Raw genomic sequence first — 13,671 nt, 5'->3', positions numbered from 1 at the left:
GTGTTATTGCTAACTAATAATGATAAATTCACTAGATCAATATTATATTCGGGTTTAACATAGATTAGTATAAATTAGAGATAAAATGCACATTGAGTACAAATTTGACTTCAAATCGGGTCCGAGTCGGGTTCGGGTCCGAATCGGCTCCATTTCTTTTGTGCTTTTGGAAAATAATTTTGGGCAAATCTAAATTGGCCATGTCATAACTATAAGGTGCTGGGTGACCCATGACTTGAAAGACTTGCAACTGACCTCTAGTCAGAACAGATGACCCGTGACGAACTTAGTCCGTCTGTCTACAAGCCAAATTTCATATCACATTATTTTATTCATATGACTAATTGGATGGAAATGGTATCTCCCAGACCTTCCTCCAAACCCAATTCCATTGCAGAAACTGGCACATGACCCATTTTCAGCCAAGCCAAGCACCCGTGCTAGCTCTTCCGGATTCCCAGCATCACGCGTCCGTATTCATCTTCCACCTCATCACCGGCGTCTCCCCAAGGCCGTGGTCCATCAAGCCATGATCCATGTCCCAGCAAGGCGTGATTTCCAGCGATCTCCCAACGCCCATCAAGCCGTGATCGGCTCCTCCGCGTCATCCCCACCTTGCAGCCAGCCCGTGCGGTGCCTCCCATCGATCACGACCCCAGATCCATTGCGTCTCCTCCCATAACGTCCACATCTCCAGCCTCCGACGCCGCGTCCGTGATCCACGCCTCCTCCCAGTAATCGGATCTCCAGCTCCTCTCAATCTTCCGTAATGCAGCAATGCCCGTTTCTCCTCCCAGCCATCCACGAATCCATCTCCTCCGCGATTCCTCCCAGCAGCCAATTCACAGCCGTGATCCAAGCTGTAATCAAGCCACCCGCGTCCACGTCTTCACCGCCATCATCGCCTCCTCGGTGATCCCTCCCATTGATCACCGCAGACCCAGCTGCCTTCCACTTCCAATCCCACGGATCATCGCCTCCTCACCAGCGCATGAAATCTCCCGTCGATCACACGCCCAGCAGCCGGTAATCCAGCTCCTTCCGACGGCAAGCCTCTTCCGGATTCCCAGCATCCAAGCATCCCGGAGCAGATCCACGTCCTCCTTCCAACCTTCCGCTTCCAATCTGGCAGCCCAATCAACTGGATCAGCCTCCTCCCTTCCCGAATCAACCTCTCAGCCTTCCCATGATCCTGCGTCCGTTCCGAAGAAGAGATCCCGTGCACGATCCCAGGCGCCTGTTCCTCCTCATCTCCATACGCAATCAAGGCTCGGGCGACCTATAAGAAGGGGCTCTCGGCTGTGAAACAAGGGAGTGCTCGGGGTGGAGGCCAATAAACAGAGCATTGCTCTGTTCTTGGGAAGAAGAAAGAAATAAAAAAATATATATTTTATGTTGAAGGCCCACCGTGGGAGAGAGAGGGAAAGACAATGCAATTTTCTTGTTTTTCTTTTATTTGTAGAAGGAGGAAGCATTAAGCTTCCAATCTTCATTTATTTTTGTAATTTTCCTTTTATGCAATCCATACATTTATCTTTTATGCAATCTATGTTTTAAGCTTCAATTTAATTTCTGCAATTCATTTTATGCATTTTGGAATTCTTAGTTTTAAGATAATTTTAAAATTTTTCTTCGATATTCGATCTGCAGTTTTCATTTATATTACGTCTTCAGGAATCGACCCCTACTCTACATTAGAATTCAATTACAAGTTTTCTTTCTTCCCTTTAGTTAGTTTCAATTAGAAAATCATATCAACATCCTCAAAATAATGTTTTTTCTTTTATAATTCAAAAATCGATTTCAAATCCGAGTGAACGTTCTAATTTTTATGCAACTCCAATCGCCTCCCTGTGGATCGACCTCTTACAACCACTATTCTTCGAGTAGGAAAGGTAAGAGTATAATTTAAATTAACTTTTGTTCGTCGGTTCTAACAACGATCTGTCTAGCATATTTTTAGGTAGACAGGAAAAGGACGAACAGAATTTTGGCGCCGTTGCCGGGGAGGCAAATCGAGAAGCAAGAACGATCACGAAGATCAAATTGGATTTTGGATGCCCGGAGTGAACGCACTCCGGTAGTAAGTTTTTATTTTTATTATTTTCAGTTAATAATTTCGTAGTTATTAAATTCTGAAATTTGAAATTCAAAAAAAAATTCAAAAAAAAATTCAAAAAAAAATATATTTCAAAATTCAAAAATTCAAAAATTTAAATTCAAAATTTGAATTCTGTGATTCGAAATTTGAAATTCAAAAAAAAAAGTTAAAAAAAATTAATTAAATTAAAAAATTCAAAAAAATATTATTTTTGCTAGTAATTGATAAGGTGCAATCCTCCGAGGTTATCATACCTTTATTGGGGCTCCTCACGGAGTAATCTCCAGAGCTTATTCAACGGGCATTCGGAGATTGACTGACGCATAAGGATTGTGTTTAGTTTACATTCAAATTATTGCTAAAAAAAAATAAAAAAAAATAAAAAAAAAATTGCTTGCTCATTTAATCAGTACAACCTAATGACATTGCATAATCTTTAAAAAAAATATTGATTATTTGCTGCATTTAGTATTAAGCATTTGCATAAAGTAATTAAGGGCAAAACCCATTAAAAAGATAAGGTCGGAAAGTCATTACCTGTCCTTAGCCCAAAAATCACCACCTTGCATACTTATCCTAAGCCAAATTAAATTAAAATCAAATTAGACGTTGGCCTTAGGGTTTTCGAGCTCAATTAGGCTCTTGGAAAGAAGCGGCTGAAAGCCACTCCAGTGAGGATTTAGTAATTGGTGATGTCTAGGAAAGTTTTACAACAGTGAGAACTGTTACGGGTATTGTGGTATCGGTGTATCCCTTCTGGCACCACTGCACACCCCGGGACTTTCCTGGTCACTGGTTACTGGATCACTTAACTGGTAAGCTCAAGCTTAATCTGAAAGGGAGATTAGGAGCTGTCTAATCTAGAGAGAATTTCAGGAACTTTTTTAACCTGATAAGTCTCTATGCAACTAGATATAAGAAGCTACTAAACCTCACTTAGCTCTAAAACTAATAGGGTCAAATTATTGTGTGGTGTTGATTGTGGTCATCTTGGTCTAGCCCTTCTTCTTATCTTTTAGGATTTCGTTAAAAAAAAAAAATTTGAGTCTAATTAAGTTGTGGAAAATGTATGCATGGTAGAAGGTCATTAAGGGATAAGTTAACCCCATTTGATCCTCAGATTGACAGAACATTTCATCATAACCTGCGAACTGTAAACCAACCGTCGATCTCTATAATGGGTGAACATATTAGAACCCTGAATGAATTATTCGCTCCTGCATCCGCTAGTCCACCTACATGTATAGTATTGCCAATAAATAATGCAGCCCAATTTGAAATTCGGGCTGCAACAATAAACATGTTACCCAAGTTTTATGGGTTCGAGAGTGAACAACCCTATATTCATCTAAACAAGTTTTTGACAATCTGTCAAACATTTAGAAATTAAAACTTAGATGAAGAGGGTATTAAATTAAGATTGTTTCCCATGACTTTAGAAGATCGTGCTGCTGCATGGCTGTATTCCCTTGCTTCAAATTCCATCACATCATGGGAACAGTTGTCTAGGAAGTTCATGGCGAAGTTCTATCCCATGGTAAAAACTGAAAAAATTAAGGATGCCATCAGAACTTTTAGAGGAAAATCTGAGGAGGAATTTTTCCAACTTTGGAAAAGATTCCATGATCTGTTAGTCAAGTGCCCGCACCATGGGCTTGACAAGGCTGATCTAGTACATTTCTTTTATAAAGGACTAACTCCGGCACATAGAAACATGATTGAGTCCATGCACAAGGGTAGGTTCATGAACCAAACCCCGGATCAAGCCTATGAATTTCTTGTTGACTTAGCCGAGAACGCCCAAAATTGGAGTAGCTATGGTGAGGAAGTAAATAGAGATGAGTCGGGTCTAGAAAACCAGGTAATTATGAAATAAAAACAGACCCAGAACTCAAAAATGTTATGTCCAATCTAGTGAATGGGATGAACAATTTAAGTAAAAAGTTTGATGCTTTTACTGTTTCCACTAGTTCGAGTTCATACAAAGAGTCAAATCCCATCATGAAAGTGGAACACGAGTCATATAGTTTGTGTGTCTTGTGTAACAGTCCGGAGCATCTAGTGGAGTGCTGCCCTAATCTGCCCATCATAAAGGCCGAGCAAGCAAATGCTCTAAATTCATATAGTGCCTTTAAGAAGCCCACTCCCAACTCGTTCAGCCCAGTTTACCACCCTGATAATAGGTTCCACCCAAATTTCTCATACAAGCAAAATGAACCTATTCAGCATCAAAGTGGTCCACCAGGTTTTCAAAACAACTTCCCCATGATAGGTCCACCACAAATGAACCAACCTTTGGTTCCATCTGTACCGCCTTATAATGCCCCTATCCCACAGCAACCTTCACAATTAGAAACCATGATGGCTAATATGATGAAACAACAACAAGATTTTATCAAACAACAACAACAGACCAATACAGCCCAAGCTCAAACTAACCAATTCCATGCGCAAGCAATTGCAAAACTTGAGGTTAGCCTGAGCCAAATAGCTAACTCTCTAGGGGATAGGAAGAAAGGTGAACTACCTAGTCAACCAGTGCCTAACCCTAGTAGACAACAAAATCAAGGTCAGATAGGTCAGTATCAAATCAATTCTAATGGAAATCCGACCTATGAAGTCCAGGCGATTACCACTTTAAGGTCTGGCAAGCAAGTGGACAATAAAGTCCAACTTTCTGAACATGAAAAAGAAAATAAAACTGAATCCGATAAGAACCCTATTCAGAAGAAGGGTCAAGAACAGGATAAATCAGACAAAAAGGAAGAACCCATAGAAACATACAAACCCAAGGTTCCCTTTCCCAGTAGACTTCAGGACTCCAAGAAACAATCTAACTTTGATGAAATCATGGAAGTCTTTAAAACTGTTCAAATAAATATACCTTTTCTCGATGCCATAAGACAAATTCCTTCCTATACAAAATTCTTGAAAGACCTCACCACGGTCAAAAGAAAAACAAGTATTCCTAGGCAAGCTGTTATGGCTGCACAAGCCTCATCCCTCATTCAACAACAGATTGCCCCGAAATTCAAAGACCCTGGTTGCCCAACTATTGAAATAAAAATAGGAGAGACGATCATCCAAAGAGCTCTATTAGATTTAGGAGCCAGTGTAAATCTACTTCCCTACTATGTGTACCAAAAGTTAGGTTTGGGGGAATTAAAGCCTACAAATATTACCCTTTCCTTAGCAGATAGGACAGTGAAGTACCCCAAGGGGATTGTAGAGGATGTAATAGTGAAAGTAAATGAGTTTTACTATCCTGTGGACTTCGTTATCCTTGAGACCGAACCTGTAATACATCCAGACAATCACACACCTATAATTTTAGGTAGACCCTTCTTAGCCACAGCAAATGCTGTGATCAATTGTCGGAATGGGATGCTGAAGTTATCTTTTGGCAATATGAAAGTCGAACTTAATGTCTTTAATATAAGTAGACAACCACCAGACGACAAAGAAATCAATGAAGTTGACATGATTGAAAGTCTGGTTCAGGAGACTTTCTTACAAACTTATAATAAGGACCCTTTAGAAGCTTACCTTGCCCGTTCTGAGGAAGTGGTCGAGCATGCACCCCCTAGTTCTGTTCCTCTTATAAGCATAGATCGTCACCAGCCAACTGTTCTTCCTTGGACTCTTCCAAAACCATTCTTAGATAATGGTTGAAAAAAATGGAGATTTACATTTTGTCTGGCTGAAGACATAAAACTTAGCGCTCTTGGGAGGCAACCCAACATGTAAATATTCTCAAAAAAAAAAAAAAATGTAGGTTTGGGGGTATTTTGCCCCAATTTACCCGCCCATATCAGGTACCTTCTCCTCTGTCCTCTTACTGCTTTAAATTTTCTTTAACATTGAGGACAATGTTAGATTTAGGTATGGGGGTGAGAATATTTTTTATTTTTCTTCAAAAAAAGGAAGAGAATATTTTTGATTTTTTTTATGCAATTAAAAAAAATTAAAAAAATTTATTAAATTTTAAAAAAATAATAAAAAAGGGGGATTTCAAATTTTTAACTCAAACTCTAATCTTTTTGGCTGTACAAACTAGGAATTGCTCTGACAATAGCTTTGAGTTAAGAAATATGATAGCAGTTCTAGCTTAAGTTTTCATCCCACCTATCTTCTGCTAACATGATACAAGATGAGTTAGCACCTACACGTAAGCACATGAATAGTGGGGTATGTAAACTTACGACTAATATGAATACTTTTAATTTTTGGGATAATTTAGAGTTATATGTGTCATGAACACCCTAGCCTAACCAAAAAAAAAAAAAAGAAGACAAAATAAAATAAAATAATGAGTTTAATTTAAGTCTTCTCACTGAGTAACCGGGCCGCCTGCCTGGCAAGCAGCGAGTGTTCGCGTAAAAAGGTGAGGATGATTGAGAGTAAACTCTGAGTGACTAATTTGGCCTTGAAGCCTAGTTAACCTGAGTTATTAAGCCTGTTAGGGTGTCTCTACACCTAGTGCCCTGAGCCATCTGGATCGGAAGTCATTGGCCTAACACTCGCTACATGGGTTAGCTAGAAAGCTTAATAAGGCTAGATATTGCACAAGTCATTCTTCTTAGCACTCAGTCTGAAAAAAAAAATGATGAAAAAAAAATGAATAAATAAATCCGGGGTGTTCATTACCATTTAACTCTAGAAAGTCTTGAAAACTAAAGTAATCATGTTGGAAGTAAAGTAAAAGCCACTCATTTATATGATACTATCTTGCACCTCACTACATTCCTTGACTTGTTAGCAGATAGATGGGGTGTAATGAAATTTGAGTTAGAGTCTGTTTAAATATGATAACAACAAGTCTCTATTGTCCTTGCAATTCTAGTTTCATACAGTAATACTTGTTCAAATTTCGAGTTAAAATTTGGAAATTCCTGACTCATGAAGTTTGTGGGTAACTTCACTGCAAACCCTCACGAGACAACACTCGTCCCCTAGGGTAACCTAGGAGTTTAACGGCTTGTTGCACATGCTAAGTGCAATCGTAATGCTCTACGAAAGTGAGTATTTATCTTAGGATATTTATATAATAAATAACACATTTGCTCTCTCATTTTATCATTTTCGCACTGAATTGCTAGAGACTAGCAATAAGCTAGTTGGGGGGTGTGATGAGAGCACAAAAGTGCGACCTACATGTTACTAAAATTAGTGTTATTGCTAACTAATAATGATAAATTCACTAGATCAATATTATATTCGGGATTTAACATAGATTAGTATAAATTAGAGATAAAATGCACATTGAGTACAAATTTGACTTCAAATCGGGTCCGAGTCGGGTTCGGGTCCGAGTCGGGTTCGGGTCCGAATCGCTCCATTTCTTTTGTGCTTTTGGAAAATAATTTTGGGCAAATCTAAATTGGCCATGTCATAACTATAAGGTGCTGGGTGACCCATGACTTGAAAGACTTGCAACTGACCTCTAGTCAGAACAGATGACCCGTGACGAACTTAGTCCGTCTGTCTACAAGCCAAATTTCATATCACATTATTTTATTCATATGACTAATTGGATGGAAATGGTATCTCCCAGACCTTCCTCCAAACCCAATTCCATTGCAGAAACTGGCACATGACCCATTTTCAGCCAAGCCAAGCACCCGTGCCAGCTCTTCCGGATTCCCAGCATCACGCGTCCGTATTCATCTTCCACCTCATCACCGGCGTCTCCCCAAGGCCGTGGTCCATCAAGCCATGATCCATGTCCCAGCAAGGCGTGATTTCCAGCGATCTCCCAACGCCCATCAAGCCGTGATCGGCTCCTCCGCGTCATCCCCACCTTGCAGCCGGCCCGTGCGGTGCCTCCCATCGATCACGACCCCAGATCCATTGCGTCTCCTCCCATAACGTCCACATCTCCAGCCTCCGACGCCGCGTCCGTGATCCACGCCTCCTCCCAGCAATCGGATCTCCAGCTCCTCTCAATCTTCCGTAATGCAGCAATGCCCGTTTCTCCTCCCAGCCATCCACGAATCCATCTCCTCCGCGATTCCTCCCAGCAGCCAATTCACAGCCGTGATCCAAGCTGTAATCAAGCCACCCGCGTCCACGTCTTCACCGCCATCATCGCCTCCTCGGTGATCCCTCCCATTGATCACCGCAGACCCAGCTGCCTTCCACTTCCAATCCCACGGATCATCGCCTCCTCACCAGCGCATGAAATCTCCCGTCGATCACACGCCCAGCAGCCGGTAATCCAGCTCCTTCCGACGGCAAGCCTCTTCCGGATTCCCAGCATCCAAGCATCCCGGAGCAGATCCACGTCCTCCTTCCAACCTTCCGCTTCCAATCTGGCAGCCCAATCAACTGGATCAGCCTCCTCCCTTCCCGAATCAACCTCTCAGCCTTCCCATGATCCTGCGTCCGTTCCGAAGAAGAGATCCCGTGCACGATCCCAGGCGCCTGTTCCTCCTCATCTCCATACGCAATCAAGGGCTCGGGCGACCTATAAGAAGGGGCTCTCGGCTGTGAAACAAGGGAGTGCTCGGGGTGGAGGCCAATAAACAGAGCATTGCTCTGTTCTTGGGAAGAAGAAAGAAATAAAAAAATATATATTTTATGTTGAAGGCCCACCGTGGGAGAGAGAGGGAAAGAAAATGCAATTTTCTTGTTTTTCTTTTATTTGTAGAAGGAGGAAGCATTAAGCTTCCAATCTTCATTTTATTTTTGTAATTTTCCTTTTATGCAATCCATACATTTATCTTTTATGCAATCTATGTTTTAAGCTTCAATTTAATTTCTGCAATTCATTTTATGCATTTTGGAATTCTTAGTTTTAAGATAATTTTAAAATTTTTCTTCGATATTCGATCTGCAGTTTTCATTTATATTACGTCTTCAGGAATCGACCCCTACTCTACATTAGAATTCAATTACAAGTTTTCTTTCTTCCCTTTAGTTAGTTTCAATTAGAAAATCATATCAACATCCTCAAAATAATGTTTTTTCTTTTATAATTCAAAAATCGATTTCAAATCCGAGTGAACGTTCTAATTTTTATGCAACTCCAATCGCCTCCCTGTGGATCGACCTCTTACAACCACTATTCTTCGAGTAGGAAAGGTAAGAGTATAATTTAAATTAACTTTTGTTCGTCGGTTCTAACAACGATCTGTCTAGCATATTTTTAGGTAGACAGGAAAAGGACGAACAAAATGCAATAAAAAAAATGCAAAAACGAACTACGAAAATTGGGTTGCCTCCCAACAAGCGCTAAATTTAACGTCTTCAGCCAGATGCAGCGCATCCTTAATTATATCATGCCGGGTTCATGCCGAGTTTTCCAAGGAAGAAAATTCGTGGGAAACTGATTGTTGGGCACAGAGTTGGCTGCTTCTATGGCTTTTTCCATAGCAATGTCAAAATGGGTCAAGCATGTTTTCAGAGGGTCATCTTCTAAAATATAGGAAAGAGCTTCTTCTACAAGATCATCCATTTTGTCTATTAGGAAGCACTCAACTTCCTTTGCGGGTTGATAAGAGGTACGAAATATATTTAACTTGACCTTCATATTCCCAAAGGATATATTCATCACCCCAGTTCTACAATTTATACTCGCATTGGCTGTAGCTAAAAAGGGGCACCCAAGGATCACGGAGATTTGTTTCTTAGGATTAGGCTCATATTCCATATCAAGGACGATAAAATCTACTGGAAAATAGAATTTGTCTACCTTGACAAGAACATCTTCAATTATCCCACGTGGTGTTTTTACAGATCGATCAGCCAATTGAAGGGATACCGAGGTTGGTTTTAACTCACCTAACCCAAGTTTCTCATAAACTGAGTAAGGTAAAAGGTTGACACTTTCCCCTAGATCTAAGAGTGCTCGATCAATGAAATTATTTTCTAAGACACAGGAGATGGTGGGAGCACCAGGATCTTTGAATTTTGAAGGAGTGTTGTGTTGGAGAATAAAACTCACTTGCTCAGTTAGGAAGACCTTTTTAGGCACATGTGTCCTAGATTTTCGCTTTTGGGTACAAAGGTCTTTGAGAAATTTGGCATAGGAGGGAACTTGTCTAATAGCATCAAGAAGCGGAAGATTGATTTTAACTTGTTTGAAAACCTCCATCATCTCCTCTAGTGAAGTTTCCTTTTTGCCAAAGGGAGCGGGTGAATTAAGAGCTTCAGGAAATGAAACTTTTAGAATGTGAGTTTTGGCAAAAGGTGGAGTAGCTGAAGAAGAAGAAGAAGGTTTTAGATTTTCATTTGATATATTTCTATCCTTTTCTTCACCTTCCTTATTGTTATCCTCCCCAATCTTATTGTCTACTACACATCCACTCCTTAGGATAGTCAAAGCATTGGCTTGTTCATGATGAATTGTGTTTAGTTGGTTGCGCCATTCCGAGTTGTAAGTGGTAGAATATGGATCATTACCGGGTCGGCATTGCGTTTGGGCAGCATTTACTTGTTCTTGCACAAATTCAGGGAATTGTGCTGCCGAAGGGCACTCAAAAACAGTATGAGACAGACTAGAACAGAGAGCACACACTTGTGATTAGGGAAAGTTTGGAAGCTATTCTCTAGACATTAGCTGGTCCAACTTACGGGATAGTGCATCTACTTTGTCAGATAAACCTATGGACTGGCTAACTTCATATATGGTTCTTTTTTTTTTGAGAACTCGGGGGTGCTTGACGAGTAGAGGAGGCATGGTGGAGGAAATTTTTATTAAGATTTTCAAACATCTGCCATGCCTCATGCTCACTCTTAAGCATGAAAGTTCCTGTTGCCCAGAGATGGTCACCCAAGAGGGGGGTGAATTGGGTGTTTTAAAACTTTTTGTCCAATTAAAAATAAAACACACAAATGTATGAGCTAAAGTAAAAATAGAGGTATGAAAACAGACAATCGCAAACACAAGGTTTTATAGTGGTTCGGAGCTTCCACTGCTCCTACATCCACTCCCCAAAGCACCTTTGGGAATTTCCACTATAATCCAAGATTACAGTCCGGTAGTTTTGCGAGTGCACTACCCAACTCGTTGTTTTACACCGGGCTAACAACGAACCCTACAACCCCCAATTTCACTTAGGCTTGGGACGCCTTTTCCTTGTTCCAAGTCCCTTGACTCGAACAAGCACAATAATGAAAAGTTTTACAAGGATTCAAAAGCTCTTAAGAAGCAAATAAAACAGTGAGAAATAATAAAACCCGGAAGAACCCTTTTAGCCGTTGGAAGCGTGGGAAGTGGTGGTTCTTCCGATGTGGATTGCGTTGGCTTGAATGTGAGCTTTGAATGCCGAGCGGGAGAGAGTAGTTGAGCACGAAATCAGTTGGGAAGCTTGAAGGCACTTGGTTTCTTCACTTGAATGCACTAACTCCCTTGAACTCTTTTTCTTTCTTCTCTCTTGAATGATCTTATGTTAGGTTGGTGAGAGGTTGTTGGAAGGCACTTAAGAGCTCCCTTTTATAGCCCAAAAAGCAAATATAGCCGTTAGACACAAAGAAAGAAACATTTGAAATTCAAACAAACCTGCAAAAAGGTGTTAGTCGCGTCCCAGGCGCTCCAGAGACGTCTCCGCTTCAACGCGAGACGTCTCGGCTGTAAGATTTTTCTTTTGACGTTGTTTGGGGTCGACTCGGCGCTTTACGGGGACGACTCTGATGATGAACCGTTTGAATGCTTGTTTTTCTATTTTTCTGAGAGGGTCGCCTCGGCACTTTACGGGGACGTCTCGGGATGTTTGCGCTTTTTGCATGGGGACGACTCTGCTGCCTCGGGGACGACTCCGCTGTTTTATCTTCGAAAAACAAGTCCTCTGGAATTCTCTAAGAGAGTCGACTCCGCTTTTTCGGGGGACGTCTCCACTGCCTTATCATCGAAAAAGACATCCTCTAGAATACCCTGAGAGAGTCGACTCCGCTACCTCGGGGACGACTCCAGAAGTCTGCTTTTTACTCGCGGGGACGACTCCGCGTCCTGTGGAGACGACTCGCGCGCGTCCCTTGAAATCAGCCTTTCTGCCGCCTCTGAGAGAGTCGACTCCGCCTCTGAGAGAGTCGACTCTGCCTCTGAGAGAGTCGACTCCGACCCTGCGAGATGCCTCGCCAGGTGCCGGAGACGTCTCCAGACGTGCCAGTTCTTCCTGTTTGTGCCAGAGACGTCTCTGAGACAACCCGGAGACGTCTCGGCTGTCCCTGATCTATTTTCTTCAACTAAAAAATTCTTCAATAAATCCTTAAAAATTATGGGAACTTGCCTAGACATTTCTTAACAATATTATTAATTAATCACCTGAAATTCTCAAATAAATTGTTAAGATAAATGGAATTATACTCTAGTATTTTGTATTCATCAAAATCCATTAGGGGGTCAACAATCTCCCCCTTTTTGATGATGACAAAATACTGAGTATATGCAAAATTCGAAATTTAAACATATACACAGTATTTGATCAGATGTACAAGTATAATGTTTTGATTTGAGCTAGATACAGTGTGCATAATTCAAAATAGTCAACTTTCAGTTCTATCCTTATGCATAAGATTGATCTTAATAGCTCTTAAGCAATTTTAGCATATCAACTAAATTTGAATCAAGTTAAAATTTAAATTAATGAAATATTGATGCTAAAGACAATTGAAGGCTAAGTTCTTTTTGACTCTCCCTTTCTTTTCCATAAGGGCAATTATCTTAAAGCCAATATTCTTCAATTTTATCTTTTTCTAATTCAATTTTTTTAAGTATGAGTGTAGATTTTGCATTCCATATTTAGGTTCTACTCCATATACTCCATATATATATATCTACTCAATACACTCCATAAATTTTGCATTCCAATATATCCAATATCCATATTGGTTCTATTCCCCCTTTTTGTCATCAACAATGAAGGGGATAAATTATCCTTAGGTACTTAAAACTCAATTCCTAGTAGAATTCAGCATATTACCATGAACCACTCAAGGATATTCAAGTTATTTTTATTAAAGAATTCAGCATTCATTTCACTCCCCCTTTGTTTTGGAATTCATTTCAGACTCCTCTTTTTGTTTAAAATAGTTATCACAAGATGTGCTCTCCCTGTTTTATATGCATTGATAAATTGTGTCAAATTTGAACACTTAAGGTATGTTATGAGATATTTATGGCACAACACAGAATCACATACACAAGGTTTGATTCCACAGGATTTGAAACAAACACAAGATTTCAAAAGAAATTGTATGTCATTCATATGTCATTGCAATCATTTGAAGGCATTACAAGGTTAAAAAAAAGAGGAAATCATTACAAGTATTGATTCCTAATACAAAAGAAGTGTCAAAATGAGCCTAGGGTTTTACAAAAACAGATGAACCCTAGATGTCTACAAAATGTCCCTCATCGGCGACGTTGCTTATAAGCCCTAGCAGCTGCATCTATAAATGCATTAATTGAATCTAGCAGTGTTCTGAACTGATCTCCCTGAGACTGATGGAAGGCTGCCACTAGTGCTTCAAATTCAATGCTTGCCCTTTCAATTCTTCCTCTAAGTTGGGCAACCACAGTGCCCACATTCCCTCCAGGGCTTGTCAATTCTTGAAGGCTTTTTGATATG

The sequence above is a fragment of the Phoenix dactylifera genome, unplaced genomic scaffold (genome assembly GCF_009389715.1).
Source record: "Phoenix dactylifera cultivar Barhee BC4 unplaced genomic scaffold, palm_55x_up_171113_PBpolish2nd_filt_p 002340F, whole genome shotgun sequence".
Classification (NCBI taxonomy): domain Eukaryota; kingdom Viridiplantae; phylum Streptophyta; class Magnoliopsida; order Arecales; family Arecaceae; genus Phoenix; species Phoenix dactylifera.
This window is presented reverse-complemented; position numbering follows the sequence as displayed.